The 19,422-nt window shown below is 39.6% G+C and overlaps 1 protein-coding gene across 1 annotated transcript in view; it reads right to left on the bottom strand.

The window, feature by feature from the left end:
• Positions 1-19,422, bottom strand: part of gpc5a (glypican 5a) — a 233,352-nt gene that overhangs the window by 134,519 nt on the left and 79,411 nt on the right. The window lies entirely within an intron of this gene.

Raw genomic sequence — 19,422 nt, forward strand, 5'->3', positions numbered from 1 at the left:
GTGCATGAATGGATCTGCATCCTTTTCAGCCTATGTTGATAAAGACATTCAAAACCAGACCATGGCTTATTGTTATCATTCAAAACCTTAGCACTTACAAACAGGATGTGTGTTTATGAGCTAAACAATGCAAAAGACACTATGAGAACGTAGCTAAGGCTCAAATTTGTACATGAAACTACTGTTGTACTGAGACTACTGTCATCATCAGCTCTCTGTATGATCTGCATGTCTAAGCATGCGCAGTGTGAGACAGCATGACATGATGATGAACAACCTACCACTGGTTAACAGCCCCCTCACTTAGTATTCTGGGTAAACAATTAAAGAATATGGTTTTGAGCTAGTGGCTTTAAGTGATCAAAAACTGCTAAAAAAAACAATAGAAAAATTGATAAAAGACATTCAATATCAGATCTACTGGTGTGGACTTAATCCTTAAAGTTCCCAAAAATTCATCCAAGAACCAGGCTCTCTAGAAAAGCTTCTGCAAGGGCTACGAAGGCACAGATAGCATCACCAGAACAATTCAACGGCTAGCTTCAAGAAGAACAAAAAGTTATTTAACTTCTCATAATATATGTCACTTCTTGTCAAATATGAAAAAGCCAGTCTGGAAGGGTTTTCAACAAACTTTGCTGCTGCAGTGGGTCCTTCTTTTCTCCTTTGTTTGTTCTTCTTCAGGTCAGCTATATATGCTGGTTTGGCACTTTTACCACGTCAACCTTGGTCCTGTACTGTTCTGGCCTCCTAATGGCCATCCTCCAGGCCTGCGCCACCTCTCCAGGTTTTTCCCTATCTGCTCCCACTTCAACAAGCATGGGTCCTGGGCACACTAGGCGCCCATAGAAGGCAGCTGACCCTTCCCGTCCTCGCTTTCCCGGGCATGTTAGCATTAGACACATGTAATGCCAATGATACCCAAAGAGTATCATTGGCATTCTGAGCCGAAGCCCAGAAAAAGAGTCACAAATGATTCCAGCCAGTGCCCCTTGCCATCAGTCAGCATCAAGGCCTCAGAAGAGTATAGTAAGACTGGAAGGACCAAGGACCGAAAGGCTATGAATTTCCCAGACACAGATCCCATGGCAGCATCCAAGGCATCTCCAGATACCTGATCTTTGTTCTTCACTAGTCTAAAAACTGTAGTTTGTGTGTGCAGTGTTTTCAAGTAGCCAAGAAGAACTGACCTTTATCTGAGGATTGAGGACCTTGCCCCGCATCCCTGCCTTACATAGACAGATACTGGTCAGCTGGTCAGTCAATATGTTCATTAAGACTCAAACATCTGTAGATTATTATAAATATAACATCTATAATCATAAATCTTGAGTGATAATTATGAGAGATGCATTAAAAAAGTGTTGCTCAGCATACAGTTTGGGATGCAGCCTCCGTATTTAACATCCTACACAGTCCTTCAGCATGGAGGCTCTGTTTAAAGCTCCAGATTGTTCTGTGTGTTTAAGCTTTTGTCCCCATGTCTCTGATCGGTGTACCGCAGGTGGCAGACACAAGTCGTCACATCTGCTGCTTCTCCAGCCACAGACTCAGAGAAATCCACCGAATGCCACTACTCCTCAGAGAGAGCAGCATTCATCCGCAGCAGTAAACAACACATTGGCAAAAGGGAGAGAAATACCAACAGCCTAATCACCTCTGTGAAGTTGTTTGTGGATATTTGCTCTCAGCCTCATTCTTCTTTTCACCCGGCTAAAAGAGCCAAAGAGAGAAAAAAATTGTTTCCAGCGATGCTCTCAAACGCTCCAAGGTGAATGACGGCTGCAAAACACCAGTCACAGCGATCCAAGCTGCATTCAAGAATCACTCAGATTAAGAAGTCTGTTTGTCTCCATATTTAAAGAATGACAGAAATCATTGGAAGGCAGACGAGCGTAGCTGCAGAGGAGCAGACTCAATGGAGAGTGTGGGTGGAAATGTTTTCTACAAAGAACACTGGTGCATGAATTTTATATTGTTTGTTTATTAATATTCATAACACAAAATAGAGAAAAAGATGCTCCCAATATTTCATCTATTCTCATTGATATAAATGAGCAGAACTAACATGAAAAACTTACAACTGAGCTGAAGATGAGTTAGTACCTCTTAAACACAAACATAAACAGGCTAATATACTCTGTAAACTTACAGCTGCATCAAATTTTAAAAAGGCCATTATATACAGTATAGCCTGCACCTTACAACATTAAGTGTAGCTTTTTGAATCAAAATAATACAAGGGTGCTTTTGATTTTATCAGGTTTTTTTAAGTATTTGATTAAAATGCTGGTACATTTTAGCTCAGTGTGAAACCTGAAGCAGCTGTTTTCCTCAGACCACAGATCAACCAGTCATCCAATCTCTGCTGTAATTAGAAATTCTCCATTTCTGTGTAGTTATACGCTGTATGCTTCGGATCACTGTCTTGCTGGAAAATGAATCTTCTCCCAAGTCATAGTTCTCTTATATGACTGAATAAGATTGCCCTCCAGCATTTTCCTGTATTTTGCACTCATTTCTTTACCTTCTTCCTTCCAGGCCTTCCAGGGCCAGCCGTCAAGAAGTATCCCCACAGCATGATGCTGCCACCATCGTGCTTCACAGTGGTGCGTTTGTAGTGATGTAAAGTGGTTAGTGTCCGCCAAACGTGGCGTCTTATCTAATGGCCAAGAAGCACCATTTTGGTCTCATCGCATCCACTTGACCATGGAGTCTCCCAGCTTCTTTTTGGCGAACTCTAGTTGAGATTTAACAAGTTTACTTCAACAGTGGCTTTGTCTCTGTCACTCTCAAATAAAGCTTTGACTGGCGAAGAACCTGGGCAAAAGTTGTTGTATTCAGAGTCTCCCATCTCAGCTACTGAAGCTTGTAACTCCTTCAGAGTAGCCATAGGTGCCTTGCTGGTCTTTCTCACTCATCCTCTTCTTGCACGGTCACTCAGTTTGTGATGACGGCCTGATCCAGGCAGATTCACACATGTGCCATATTCCTCCCATTTCTTGATGATGTATTTATCTGAACTCTGGGAGATGTTCAGTGCCTTTGAATTTTTTTGTATCCATCCCCTAACTTACACTTTTCAATACCCTTATCTCTAAACAGCTTGAAGTGCTCTTTTGTCATCATGGTGTAATGGTAGCCAGGAATACTGATTAACCAGTGACTGGACCTTCCAGATACAGGTGCCTTTATACAACAAACACTTGAAATACATTCACTGCACTCAAGTGATCCCCTTTCACTAACTGTGAGACTACTTCAGCCAATCGGCTGGACCTCTATGTGCAGTTAGTCAACTTGGCAATCAAACATGATTCCCTCTGCAATCCAGCACCAGAATAGTTGGTTAAACTAAATGCAGGTCAGCTGTCTGTAACACAGCCATCCAGCACTAGCTACAACTAAAGGGCTTTCCACAGAGCCTCAATGTCGATTGTTTGGCAATGTTTTAGTCTAGAAAGTGAAGATGTTGTTAAATTTAAATTTCTATTTAACCCAAGTTGAATTATGTTGCTTGGGACATCTGTTCACTTGTATGGTGCAGCTTTGAGTTTAAATATATTTTACATTAGGCAGTTTTGCCGTTGTATTCTAAACATTATTTCAAAGCAAGACCATAAAGACTATATATGAACAGAGACTGTTTTAGCATATAGACTGATGTAACAACTCCATCCATCTATAATCCAGACCTACCCTTTTATTTACTACAACAGCCCTGATGGTAGCCTTTATAAAGGGATGATTTACAGCCTGTCCGTGACTTCTGATTGTTTTAGTTGAAGAATAAGTATTTAATAAGCTGGACACTAAAAACAAAGTGAGAAGTAAATATAGAAAGCTACTTTGAACTTTTTCTCTCCGTGTCATAGCACCAATCTTTCCTGAGTGACAGTAAAACTGCTCGCTCTAAGTCAATTTTATAGTCCACTGATCATATACAGTATAGCACCTCTGCTTTCATCCTCTGATGGGCTTATCTGTGTTTATGTTTCCACACGGTATCTCCCACACACGTCTCTGTACGCTGAATCACAGGAGCACAATACAGCTGCAAAGCCGCATCCCTTCACACCAGTACGACTGTCAAAGACTGCTGCTGCTTTAAATCCCCCATGATCCATCACAATTACACCTATCTCTCAATGTCTCTCTGTTTGATACTAAATCAGCCACCGTGTTTTGCCCCTCAGGTGTCCCTCACTATTTAACTTGATTCTGTAATTAAGGAAATATTCAGGAAACACCACCGTTTGGATGCTGCGCTCACAGCTGCGAAGTGTTCATTTTTCCGAAAGCTTTAAACAACACATTTATTCATTTAAAGAGGCGATGAGAATTAATGCGGATAAACAGTAAACAAACAAATGCATCAGTTGATTCATGGGATCTTGGTGCTAATTTGCTATTAGCATATTCAACAAAACACTGAACAAACAGCCCGTGCTGTTTTGGATGATGTGTTCCCATCATTTAACAAAGTAGGATTAAAGTTGTGTGTTTATTCAGTTAAAGAGGACATATTTAGCTGATACTATTAGCACAAACTGTGATATCATTAACCATGCTATGATTCCTTGTTGACTTTACACTTTAAGGGGAAAGTAATGCATCTTCCCACTATCACACCATCACACTAACACACCTGTTTAGATATGCAGGAAGCTCCTTCCTCCCAACTAAGGAGCTAAAGATCAAAAATACATGCAAAGTGTGATGCACTGATTTATTTCAATTTCAACACCAAAGGTCTGCCATGATTATCACCTGTCATATAATCGTGTTTTACAACATGATGGATGCAGATTTACTACTCCCACAGTATCCCTTAACAACAGGGTGGTATTAGTGTAATTAAAATGTCAAAACAATGCCTGAACCGTTGTTTTACTTTGAAGGGCAAATTCATTTGCTTCACAGACACAATTATTCCTAATTTATCACACCTGACCCAGTGTGTAAATCTAATTATAGTGATTTTTGCAGTGTACCCTGTTATAGAGTAATTTCATGGGAAAAAAGACACATATCTGACACGCCTGTGCTGCTAGATGTCAACAAATGATTAAGTGTTGTAATTAATCTACTTTCTTTATGGAGGTGTTTTACGTCAACCCGCCTCTTCTGCTCAGCTAATCAGCACTTTCTTTCTTTTCCATCAACAACTTCCAGAACAATCATCAGCCATCAAATAGAGAACAGGAACTGAGGAAGATTAACCAAGTTAGTCAGTTAGTTAAATCCTTGGTTCCCAGCCTGGGGTCCAGGACGCCCTACTAGCACATAGGGGGGCCAAGGCCGCCCATAAGGGGGATAAAGGGAAGAGCTTTCGGGGGCCCATGGAGGTCAGGAAAATCATGGTCCATTGTAAAGTTAATCTGTGATAACCATATTTTATATTTAACCTGAATAATAACCACTCTTATCAAGGAAACAAAAAGTATTTATTTATTTATGCTGCAGTTCAGTATGGCCTTTTTTTAAATGTAAACCCCTTTTCATAAAATAAAAAATGTGATTTTTTTTGGTATTGTTAACAATATGAATGGGCACACTAATATCAACAGTTAGGAGAGTAATGCAAGACTGACATGGCTGAGCTGATGTGCACACGTCAGGATGCCACAGAATAAAGTTTGACAAACTGAAATATCTTTTAGGAACAGTAAAAGAGGCCAAAAAAACTGAAAATTGGCAAAAAGCGGCAGAAAAAGTGTTGAAAAAGGAGTTACAGAGTGGCAAAAGTTGGGTTTACAGTGTCAAAAATTGTATAACAGTGGTAAAAGTGGGCTAAGAAAAGCAAAAAAGGGAAAAATGACAAAAAAAATGGTGAAAAGCGGATTAAAAGTGGCAACAATGGGTTTCAGAGGCAAAAAAGTGGATAGACTAATCTACATTAGCTAAAGTCTTTTTCTTTCTCTGTAATATTTATCATTTGCGTTTTAAGTCTGAACTACAATTAAATATCAGCATTGGTAAAAATTAATTTATATATACAGTATATCTGTATATTGGAAAATTCCAAATCATGCATCCCTAGTTCAGTCCCTAATGTCTGTGTAAGAACATAATGGAGAAGCCAAGACCAGATGACTTTTTTTCCTTTAAAAATACTCATAATGTGTCAAGACATTGGTTAATCGATTCATCTTTCTGTAAATTCCATGGAGCCAGCCACAACTGAAAAATAATCTCAGCTTTAACCAAAGCCTTAAAAACTCTGTCCATAATCCGAAAGAACTGTGATAGAGAAAATATCTCAGAAAATAAATAAATACCTCTTTTTTCTAAAACAGTCACAGCCATGGCAACAGAAGGCCTTGATAAATCATTCTGTGAAGCATCTTGGCATCAATAATCGCTCACTCAACAGAGGAAAAAAAGCACACAGAGCCCAGCAAACAATGCACACAGCCAGAAGAAGGTGCTGTATATGTGATGTAATGAGAATTTATCTCATTTTATAACATAAAAGAAACTTCCCTGGCGCAATTCAGTAAAACGTCAGAGTGACGAATGGAGCAAGCGGCGTATTTGGGTTTGCTCATTTTTTGACTGGAGCAGGTTTCCAGGCTATGCAGCGAGCAGCGGCGCTAATCTTCACAACCTCTTCACACTTCTTCGGCTTGTGTCAACAGCACTGTGAGTCAGTTAGCCATTCATATGCTGCTACAGATGGTCTCATCCCTCTTCTTCAGCTCGCCGGCTGACATGATTCATGGGGCCCTGTGTCTTGATTTAGGGTCTCTTTCATATTTCTTTTCGCCCACAGCAGAGCAGCATTTCTCTAACATACCCCTGAGGCAATGACCCTGCTCTGCCTGGCCTGTCTGCCTGCCTGAGCGGGCGAGAAATAGAGCTCTGCTGGCCAAAACTGGACCAGACAATTCACATACACATGTTCTTTAAATATGTGCTAGTACGTTGACTCATTTTTATGAGTTTGGGCCAAGAAAAACAAGTCCACATCTATTGTTTAATCACACAAACACAAAAAATGCTAGATAAAGACAAAAAAATAACAATTTAGTATGAATCTGACAACCAAAGGTGAACAGATTTGCACTATTTCTTGGCCAAGGCTACAGCCAACTATTTAACAATGTTTTTTCATGTTTTTACAGCTATTTCCTCATCTAAAGCCAATTGAAAAGTCATTTCTCTTAAAATTTAAAGCCTGCAGCCACTGATAAGAATCACAATCTTAGTGTTTAATTTTTAGAACAAAAACCTCTTGTTTTCCCTCTATCTGGACTCAAAATTTTCCTCCAATTTGGTCTCTGTGGGCTTCAGATTGCCCTGTCAGAAAGAACTACAACAAAAGACTGCGCGCACCACTTCCTTATCTCGACCAGTAAATTACTTCGGGATCAGATACAGGCTGCCAACTCGCAGAAACTCCACTCGCCAGCCACAGACACAGTAAGGGGAGAGAAAAGAGGACGAGATAGGAAAGAGAGAAAAAAGGATGACTGAAAAAAAATGTCAGGACATGACAAGAGGAGGCGAGCAGCCCCGTTGAGACGGATAGTTTCAGAAGCTCTCAAAGGTCATGTGATGTTATCCAAAGATCATCTTCAGTCGCCTTTTTCTACACGCAGCTCAACAGCTGGAGTCAAGCACCTGTCAATCAAATCTTTAATAACCAGCGGCTACAACACAGTGGCTTCATCTTTCCATTGTAATCAATCTGTGGAGACAATTTTCACCCCCGTTTCAGTGCAGGAACTTTGAAAAATACATTAAAAGTGACTAAAAGCATGGCCTCTAGGTTTGGAAAATACATATTTGGCCTTTTCTGTTTCATGGATCATTTGCCAGGAGAATATAGAGCACTTTATCTAAAAACTAGAAATCAAATCAATCTGTTCTTTATATCTTTTTAACCCTTTATTGTGCAAGGGACCATATATGGTCCTTTCACTCTACTTCCTCCTCTAAACTCTCTGTGATAGTTACCAGATTGATTTTTCTCAGCCAGTCACTGAAGGTTAATGTCACAGAAAGTGACATCACAGCATCTGACCAATCAGCCGCCACCCAGAGTATTTCAAGCTTCCTGTTCCCTCCAGAGCTGGCAAAATGCAGCTCTACATCTCTTTTGTTCCCAAAAATGACCCTAAAATCCCAGCTAATTACGATTAGTTGATGAAACTTACACATTATAAAGTTGAATAGTAGTGCTAGTGTCATTATAGGTTTTGTTTGGGTAGGATTTCTTGAAATTACTGAAATTTTAGTGTGAAAAATGATGGAACCATATTTGGACATATACCTGTTTAAGGGTGTTAAATGTCTGCATTGAGAGATACTGCCAACTCATCTAGCAATAATAGTAAGGTTTGTCTTGACAAATAACAAATTAAAATGTATTTATGTATTTATTATTTGTGTTTTCTGGTAGAATTTCAAAGACAATTAGGTGGTAGAAATTGTGAAATATATGTGATTTTAGTGTCAGTTTTACAACAGTATAACAGTTTTATTATAATTAAATGACAAATCAGTTCTCATTTTCATTGTGAGTCTCATGGGTGCCAAAATTCATTTAATTATTCAATAGTTGTGATTATTATAGGTTTCCTGTTGGAATTCTAAGATAAAACTGGTGGTACCACCAACGCTGACACAGTATACTGAAGCCAGTCATGTCTTGCCTCTAAAAGGGGTCAGAATCAACACAACCTCACCATGTCCTGTAAAATAAATATTTTGCATTTTAATATCTTTTTTATGTGCAAGTAAAAACTCATTAGACACTGTATGTCTTAATTTTCCATTATTAGAGTCTTAATATGCATACACTGTAGAACCATGGCCACTTTGTTGGCCATGATTTTGCCATAATAATTACAGAAATATACTGTATATAAGTGACAAAATTAAAAAAAGTCATTGGGATTTAAAAAGAAAAATGAACACTGACAGTACAAATCTTCATAATTTTTTACAAGTTATTTATCTGCAAATATGTCAACAGTCATTTCATGCAAGGCTGTGGCAAACAGCTGTTTCTGAATGTTAAACCATTCTATCTTTTTACTCTTAATTTCATAATTTATATGAAGTTTGTGCTCATGAAGCATCATCAACATAATTTTACACCACTTTCCACATTATTAAGCAAATTACATTGTTCTCTTTTTTTTCTAAATATTAATGCAATTAACAGAATATTTTTCGAGTCATCAGCCATTAGCGCATAATTCAAATGTTTTTGAACAAACTTCATAATGATAACCATTATATTTAAAAAAAATAATTAATTGTGATCATAGTATTGTGAAGAAATTTGTGGCTGATTCAGAGCACAGACGGGTTCATGCAGATAGAGGCATAACGAGGAAGGTTTCTGACAGACAAATTCATCAGATTAAGAGAGCAGCTGCTAAAATGCCATTACAAAGCAGCAGACAGGTATTTGAAGCTGCTGGTGCTTCTGGAGTCCCACCAACCTCAAGGTGTAGGATCCTCCAGAGGCTTGCAATCGTGTTTAAACCTACTATTTGGCCGCCCGATCCAGTGCTCACAAGCAGAAATGGTTGCAGTGGGCCCAGAAATACATGAACACTCATTTTCAAATGGTCTTGTTTACTGATGAGTGCCGTGCCACGCTGGATGGTCCAGATGGAGGAGTAGTGGATGGTTGGTGGATGACCACCATATTCCAACAAGGCTGTGACATCAGCAAGGAGGTGGCGGAGTAATGTTCTGGGCCGGATTCATGAGGAGAGAGCTGGTAGGCCACTTTAGGGTCCCTGCAGGTGTGAAAATGACCTCGGCAAAGTATAAAGAGTTTCTGGCTGACCACTGTCTTCCATGGTACAAAAAGTGACTGACCACTTTCTTCTATGCTACAAAAAGAAGAGCAGTGCCTTCTGTAGCAAAATTTTCTTCATGCATGACAATGCACTATCTCGTGCTGCAAAGAATAGCTCTGTGTTATTGGCTGCTATGGACATAAAAGGAGAGAAACTCATGGTGTGGCCCCCATCCTCCCCTGACCTCAACCCTATTGAGAACCTTTGGAGCATTCTCAAGCTAAAGATCGATGAAGGTGGGAGGCAGTTCACATCAAAACAGCAGCTCTGGGAGGCTATTCTGACATCCTGCAAAGAAATTCAAGCAGAAACTCTCCAAAAACGCATAAGTTCAATGGATGTCAGAATAGTGAAGGTGATATCAAAGAAGGGCTCCTATGTTAACATGTAACATAAATATGACCTCCTAATGCTGCAAATTCAATGAATGACCATTTTCAGTTCTTTACAACCTATAAAATCTTTTTGCATAATAATGTGGAACATTGCATTTTGAGGTTTTTATTTGTAAAAAAAAAAATAATAATGGTTATCATTATGAAGTTTGTTCAAAAACATTTGAATTATGCTCTAACGGCAGATGACTTGAAAAATTTATTGTCATTTGCATTAATATTTAGGAAAATAAGAAAAAAATGTCATTTGCTTAATAATGTGGAAAGCGGTGTAGAGGTCCTATATGACATTTTTATCAAAGCAAATAATCAAATCAGTGCCACAAGAGACCTGGAAAACAACAAGAAATCTGTGCCTTAGGAGCAAAACAGTACAGACTTGACCTTATGATGCTGTTAACAGAGATATTTATTGGGGATGCACACTATTAGATTTTTGCAAGTATCCATTATGCTGATATTTCCAAACTCATTTTAGACAATGCAAACAAGTTCATGCCTGTTTTTTATAATAAAAAAACACAAAGTGTCTCCAGTGCAAAGAGAGGCCGAGGCAAGCAGGGGTGAGAGAAGAACAGGGAAGTAGACAGTCTGGTGGTCTGTGTGTTATGCTTGGGGCTTTATTCAACATGTTCAGGGCTCACAATGGGCCTCCGTGAGTGTGGAGCACCATCAGCAAACACCTTTACCTGATGAATAAGTTGTTTATTTTACAGATATTTATGGACGATATATGATATATACTGTTGTTATGTACGACAAATATATTGCATGTAAATATAAGGGGTGGGAATCACTAGTGGCCCCATGATACATTATCACGATACTTTGGTCACAATTCAATATTATTGCGATTTTAAACATAAACATATTGCGATCTATACAGTTTTTTCAATCGTTTAGCTGATTTAGCATTCGCCTTGCCCTCATGTTTGTCATCTTCTCACAGTATTTTATTTTCATGTAGCACTTCTTGCAAACCTCATGTGTCACGTCCATCTCATTTGTGCCCTGCTTGCATTCCTAATGTTCTTCCCCTGGTGCAGCCATGTTTGTTATACTAACTTTCTCCTGCTGTACGACCGTCACCTCTGCTGACCTCACTGGAAGAACAATTGATTTTATTTTTCCATTAGCAATTAATTTGAAAAAAATCGATACTTGTTGGACGAGACGATACAATATATCGCCAGACAAAATATTGTGATACTATGCTGTATTGATGTTTCTCCCACACCAAGTAAATATTGGCAAAAACGTTCTAATTTGCCGATACTGACATTTAACTTTTAAATATCTGCAAATTTCAGTATATTTGCCCATAAGATTGTGCATCTATAATATCTATTATTGGTAGTGTTTTATCATGATGTTTGACAACACAGTGAAAAAGTTCTCGACTCTAATGAAAAACAATCATACTTAAAGGTGCAGTGTGTAAAACCGGGAAAATTAGCAACATCAAACGGTCCAGTCCTAAACTGCAACTATCACTTCTGTTGGTAAGCATGACCAACAGTGGAATTAAAATAAAGCTCAACTGTTCATCTGTGGTACTGTTAAAACATGCAAGATGTAAAAATCCAAGATGGCAGAGTCCATGGAGAGGACCATTCCTATGTAAAAAATTAGATCCTTTACTAAGTTTACAAAAAATCAGCTAAACAAATCTAAATACGGCAACAAATTAAGTCAGCAAATCTACGTGAGCCACAAAAAAGACAAACAAATCGACATACATCTGAAAACAAACACAAAGAAATCTAAACAGACAGAAACAAAGAGAAATAAATCCACATACATCTGAAAATTAAGACAAATAAATCTATACATGGGCTGAAAATTAAGGCATTCCATTATTTGAGCATTGTATGCCCATTTTGAATTTGATGCAAGCAAAAAGTTGACAGAGCCATGTCTTGTTTATCACTGCATCTCTTGTTTTTTTTGTTGCTCTATTTAAATAAAAACTGTAAGTATTTGGTGAAATGAAGAGACCAGTTTATATTATTTCAGAAGTTCAGTGTATTACCCGTATTTCAGTTGTGTAACATTTTAAATTATTTTTAATAATGAGCCAAATATCTTCAGTGGGTGACAACTCCCCTGCTAAAATAAAGGATGAATAAATGAAAATGTAAAAATCTCTGATCTGCAGGCAGACTCTCTCAGCCTCTCTGGGATGCTTTTTTTTATACCCAGTCATGTTACTGATGGTTTGCCAGTCAGCTAAATTCATTGTGGGATTTTCCACTGGGTGTTTCTTTGAAGCCTTCACAACTTTTCTAGTCTTTTGTTGCCATTGTCCCAACTTTGTTGCGAAATTTTTTGGCAGCAACATAATGTGCATTTGATTTTCCAAAAACAAAGACATTTTGTCAGTTTCAACATCTGATGTGTTGTTTCTGTGGCATTTTCAATCAAATATGAAGTTTTGAAGTTTAGCAAACCATAACATCCTGTTGTAATTTATTTTTATTATTTTCCCAATGTCCCAACTTTTGGAGTTTGTATTTGGACTGATCTCCACTGACTGGTTAAAAAAATCATCCTGGTTATTGAGGGGAGGCCACAGAGGAGGCTGACTAAAGTGACCATATAATAATCCATTTCACCTTAAAGGTTTTAAAGTGTGGAGAAAAATGTAATATTTTCCAGGGTGCCAGTTTTTGAAGCATGAAGATCTACAATATGCTTGTTGAAAGTACACAAAAATGTGATCCTATGATGGAAATTTATTCACTTATAATTTCTGACATTTTATACACTACTAGTTCATTCAAGAGCATCATCAGTGGATGGATCTTTAATAAAACAATGATTGGTTGCAGCACTATTTCACATCCAGCGTCACTCTACTGCTGTTGTGTTCAAACACTGCTTTTCTTACTTGAAACGGACTCATATTTCTTTAAATATGTGATGTTATCAATTATTTAAATGTTCGGTCTGCTGTAAATGCGAGAGGTGAATCCCCAGTGGAGGTGAATCAAAAAGTATATTGCTAAGAAAGGTGTATAAATTCAGTATTTTCCCATGTAGGCTCTTATTGCATTATTGTCTTGGTTTGTTTAACATCATTCAGCTTCATTCTTGACGTCCTTACTGCTGACACTTGGCCTTTTTCCTTTTTTAGAGAAAACAAATCTGACGTGATATGAAACCAGCCAGGCGTATTCTTGTATCATTTCTCACCATTAGAGAGTTTTAGGCTACAAACAGGTGATGCTGTGATTTTTCTTCTGGTGACCACTCTGCCTTCAGTACATTTGTGCTGTTTGCTCAGGTGATATAAAATAAGAGGCCTCAGAGACCGGTCACTTTGTGTTGTGAAGGTATGATTAAACTGGCGGTAAGTCATCGGGATGCAGGCGGCGGTTTTTCACACGCGTCGAGGGACTGTGGCGAGGCGGCATACAGACGTGCCCGGCCTTCTCTCTGCAGCATTGTGCAGGAGCGGCTCCACCGTGCTGGAACCGAGCAGATGGTGAACGTATGCGGCGTTCATGCATGTCATCATCACCTTCATTAGCTGAAGGTGACATATGACATCATCTGGCCCACGTGCATTATGGGGGCCAGAAAAGAGTTGTTTGCTTCCTTTTTTTATTGCAGAGAGGGTTCAAGGTTGTTGATGGGAGAGATTGAGAGTAATCACAACACCCCACACACACATTTTTGGTTCCTCCTCCCCTTCATCCTCCTCTCATCTTCACGCCTCCTCTCAGCATTAAGGTAAATAAGGGCTTCCTGCAGAGAACCAATGAGCACGGGCCACTGAGCAGAGATGCATGTTTGTGTTGCCTTCCTCCCAGGACCCTGCTCGTTTATCTTGGCTGTCAGGTAAAGGGCAGACTCAGAGAAGGTGAAACTTTTTTTTAATAAGGCCGACTCGGTTTCCATAGAGACTGCAGGACAACATTACAGGGACAATGATAAGAGAGCAAAGTGTGGTCTGAGGGCATCCTGCCGTGTGCTATATTGTTGTTTGGAGACATTTGTGTTTACGTCAGAGGAATGAAAGAGCTATTTAGATTAATTCTCAGGGAGCCTCAGGACTCAAACCTTTTACTGCCTATGTGTGTGTGGGAGGGGGAAGATTAATGAGAGCATATTCACACCCAGCTTTCAGCTCAGGTCAGGAGCTAAAAGGTAGGTTTCCACTTAAAAGAGGTGCTGAGGCTTCTGTGGGTATAAAATATCCAATAGAGTCAGAGAAGACCTCCAGTGGCTGTTGCTATTTTGATAAGAAACTGATGCTGCAGAATTGAAAAAATTTAAATATATAGGGTTATACTTCTTAATATATCTTTATAAATAATACAATGCCTATAAAAAGAATTCACTCCCTTGGATATTTTACCTTTAATTGATTTCATTACTCAATCATGGCCAATACAATTTGGCTAAAATGCTAAAAAGAAAATAAAGAAGCTAACGTCAAAATGAAAACAGATTGCTACAAAATAAAATCAATTAAATAATAGTAAGGAATCTAAAATAAGCAGAGGAATAATCACCCCTTTCAAGTCAGTATTAAGCAGATGCACTTTTGGCTGCATTCACAGCACAGAGTCTCCGTGGATAGGTCTCAGTCAGGCTTGCACATTTGCACACTGCAATTTTACTTCACTTTCTTTGCAAACTGCTCAAGCTCTGAGAGGTTGCATGAGGATCAGGCATGAACACCCTTTTTCAAGTCCGGCAACAAATTCTCCATTGGATTGAGGGGTGGACTGTGACCTAGCCACTCCAGAACATTCACCATGTTGTCTTTAAACCATTCCTACGTAGCTTTCGCTGTCTGCCTCAAGTTATTGTTGAAAGTTACTGTCCTACAGGATTTTTCTAGATTTTGCTACATTTATTTTGCCCTCTACCTTTACAAGCCTGGACTAGCTGCTAAGAAGCATCCCCACTACATGATGCTACCACAACCTTGTTTCACACTGGGGATGTTCTTTTTTTTGGTGATGTGCAGTGTTTGGTGTCTGCCAAATAGTGTCTCGTCTGATGGCCAAAGGCACCATTTTGGTGTCATCAGACCAAAGAACTTTCTTCCACTTGACCATGGAGTCCGCCACATACCTCTTTGTGAACTCTACTTGAGATCTGATAGGAGTTTTCTTCAGCAGCAGCTTTGTCTGAGCCACTCTCCCATGTAGCTTTGACTGAACCCAAGCAACAATTGTTATATGCAGAGTCTCTCCCATCTCAGCTGCTGAAGCTTGTCACTTCTTCAGAGTAGTCATAGGTGTCTTGGTGGCCTCTCTCACTACTCTCCTTGCCATATCCCTCCCATTTCTTGATGATAAATTAACTGAACTCCAGGGGATGTTCAGTACATTGGAAATATTATGTATCCATCCCCTGACTTACACTTTTAATAACCTTTTCTCTGAGTTGCTTGGAGTTATTTTGTCTTCATGGTGTAATGGTAGCCAGGAATACCAATTTAACCAGTGAATAGACCTTGACACAGGTGTTTTTGAAATACAATCACCTGAGACACATTCACTACACCCAGGTGATCCCCATTTCACTACTTGTGTAACTACTAGCACTAATTAGCTGGACCTCTGTTGAATTAGGACAGTTATTTTAAAGGGGGTGAATATTTATGCAATTGATTATTTTACATTACATATTATTAATTGACATTACTTTGTAGAAATCAGTTATCACTTTGACATCAAAGATTTTTTGTCTTTTTTTTTGTTAAAAAAAGCCAGAATATATTGACTATTTTTTATTTATAATATCAATAAACAGATACAACATCCAAGGGGGTGAATACTTTTAGTAAGCATTATAATGAGAAATAAAAACATGGAGCAGTATTAAGGCTGCCGTCAGAAACTTGTCAATATTCCAAATGCCAGCTACCTCCACATTCAAAATGTTCCCTGGGCTAAAAGTGCATAAAGACGAAACAAATTGCACAGGTAATGAATACTTAATGACTACTACATTTTTCACTTTGTGCCGGTAAATGGGAAGCATGTTTAGTTAACAAATGAGTGGAAAATCAAAGAAACAGAAGGGGGGAAAGCCACACGCATTGTCAAAAGCCTGCAGCCGTGAGATAAACCAACACAATGATACAAGAAGATAGGACAGTCTTTGTTTCCTGTGAGAGAGAAATTAAGTCTCCTCTGGAGCAGAACTCAACATGGATACGGTCCACATGTAGTAGTAGAGTCAATGCGAAATAAGGCGCTCTTGATAAGGCGGCGCACAGCTAATTCATGTGCAGACGTGCTTAGAGCTGCAGGAAAGAGTTGAATTCAATATTAGGCAGTAAGCTTTTATTCGGTATTCATTCCAACATTATGATTGTCTCTATAACTGTGAGAAACAACTACAGGAACAAAATAAAGCACAGAAAACATATCTAGATGTGTTCTGTTCATGTCCATAGCTGAGATGACTCCATTATTGTGGTATTTACTGTGCTACGGCGTGAAAAAACCCGACAACAGCTTTTGTTTTAACACAACACTGCTGTGTCCTTGGGATAAAATCCCAAGGCGGGACTTTTTAGTCAGTACCTCCAATTCTTTGAGTCTTTTATTGTGAAACAAATAGATCTCACTCACAGTCTCTCTGAAGACGTGCTACCTCTGCTCCCTCTTTATGAGCATTAACTTCTCATCTTTTCCAACTCTTTGTCCCCTGTTTTCTGCAGCCTCTGATTTATATCTGGAGGTAAAGAGGAAGAGCGCTCCACAGGGACAGAGTCTAGCGTGCTCAGAGTAGACAGAGGCAAACGGATATCACACACCAGGGTGAGGGTGCGTGTGCTTTGACAGCTCATCAGTGGACAATAAGGCCTTGGCTGTTAATGTCCTGCTACCTGGCACTCTGCGGGGTCACAATCTGCTCCAGATGCTGGAGGCAAGCATCCAACTCAAGGAGGGAGTGGACTCACTGAAAAATGAATGGCAGACACACATGCATGCAGCAGCTACCAGCTCTGAGTTCACTGTCTCCTCTCTTCCTGCTCTGGCTGGCAGTTTCTGCTGCAACATCAGGGATAATATCTGAGCACAAATAAATGAAATCTCCCTTTTCCAGAAAGCTAGATTGAAAATTTATCTGTGCAGAGCAATCATGCATAATTCTGCAGAACAGGAAGGGGGCTAAAGCAGACACACGCTCGCATGCACACAGACACATATTGGAGAGGGACTTATGAACTCAATTTAGTCAGCCGGACAGAGTTCTTGATTCTGTCACTCGGGATAATCGTCAGGATGTGGTACTCTGACCGAGCCCCTGCGTCTAAACCCGGGCAGGATATAAGGTCATGTTGGAGTGGAACTCTAGCCATGCAGCACCCAGACCTCAAGTGCTCTGGTGGTTTTGTGGTTATCTGCAGTAGCCAGCTGTCGCAAGCTCTTCAAGAACGTCCCCTTCTCCTCTTCCTCTGCCTCTCATCTTTCCCTCCCTCTTTCTTTCTCAATCAAAGCTCCCCAATCAGTCCAAACAAATCTGTCCTTCTCTTCTTGGGTGTAAATTTGCCAGTGTTTTCTTGCTACTGGCATTAAAAGATTTAGTCTAGACTCTGTCAAAAACATCTAAAACGGCGGTTTTAAGAGCCTGAGTCCTTTGAAAAAAAAACACTAAATTACACGGTTGGTTCCCAGGCGGGATGAAGAGAAAAACCCTTGGCTATATTTGTGTTGCACTTCATGAACTCTTTCTGGCCTTTTAGGTACTGAGGAGACTATAGTACATTTTTCTCTCAAAGTTATTTTTTTTTGTGTAGCATGGAGGGAAACAACTCTCTTCCTTTCTCGCATGAAAGTGACTAAGAGGACAGCTATGCATAATATATCTGACAGCACATGTTTAAGAGGTTATTCCTTTTCCGTTCAAAATTAGGTCAGTTCATCACAGTAAAACGAACACAGAAGGAGGCGGTGTGAGACTTGATGTTCTGCAGCGTGTCTGTTTATCACTTAAATTCTGTTTTCTGTCTGTCACTGTCAGGGACGACGTGGATAAGAAGCACCACTCCACGGCGTACATCATCACAACGGATGCACGGAGGCAGAGGAGGGATCAGCAATCTGGCATGTGTCTCCAGTGAGTGTATGTGAGTGTGTTGGGGGTGTGCATGCATGTGTTGGTGTCTGGAACTCAAAGTGCAGAGCTCCACCTGCTGGGCAAAGAGCACTACAACAGCACTAAAATGAAGCACAAGGATTTACGACAGTAATGACCACAGTCATTTTACTGAATGGAACAATAGCTCTGCCAGCAGGTTTATAATGGATGAAGAGTGTGTATAATATGAGCGCTGAACACAGCCAGACCACTGTAGTGTTTGATGGTGTTTAAAAAGAGGCTCTTCAGTACATGTATGTGTTTGACATGTTTGTCTTTAGAAAGTCATAGACCAGTGGTTCTAAACTGGTGGTTGAGGACCCAAACACGGGTCAAAAAGCTCCTTTTAGTGCAAGAATAAAAGAGAAGTAGGAAAAAAATCTATATATGGAAGCCCTAAGTGGGTATTAATAAGTTCGTATGCACTTTTTAGGTTTATCTATGATGATGAGGAAGTGTCCGCATTTGCCTCAAGATATCAACATTTTTCTTTTCTTTCACTGATAACAAATCAGTTTCCCTTAAATAATGAGGAAATTACCAAGTTTCCATGCGGTCTCTTGAAAATGGAGTAAAATCAGGTGTACTCATGCATGTCCTTCTGTGCTTTTTAAACATGTTTGTTTTGTCCTGGCTCTTTGTTCAGTTATGCTGCATTCCATTGAGGTCCAAACTGCAACATTTTTCATTTAATAAATTTTAGTGATTGAAAATATTTTTTTTAAATATCCTTAGAAGGTGGAGCTGGGTCCTGATGCCTGACCAAGAACCACAGCAATAGTACACAGTGCCCTTAGGTCCTGGGCATCCAGTAGGCAGACAGCCAGATCAGACCCAGGAAAGCACGCCAGGTGCCCAAAAAAAACCACAGCTTTCATTCCTGTATCATGCAGCTGACCCTTCCACCCCTCTCCTGAGCATGTCAGCATTAAATACATGGTTTTTCCAACGATACACAAAAATGCACCAAAGATAAATCGTCACAAAGGAGTCAAGATGGCACCTCAGGCCATCAGTCAACGTCCAGGACTCACAAGAGCACAGTAAGACCGGGAGGACCAAGGACCAAAAGACTTTTGTCCGCATGTCCA

Source organism: Cheilinus undulatus, linkage group 1 (assembly GCF_018320785.1).
Source record: "Cheilinus undulatus linkage group 1, ASM1832078v1, whole genome shotgun sequence".
In the NCBI taxonomy this organism is placed as follows: Eukaryota; Metazoa; Chordata; class Actinopteri; order Labriformes; family Labridae; genus Cheilinus; species Cheilinus undulatus.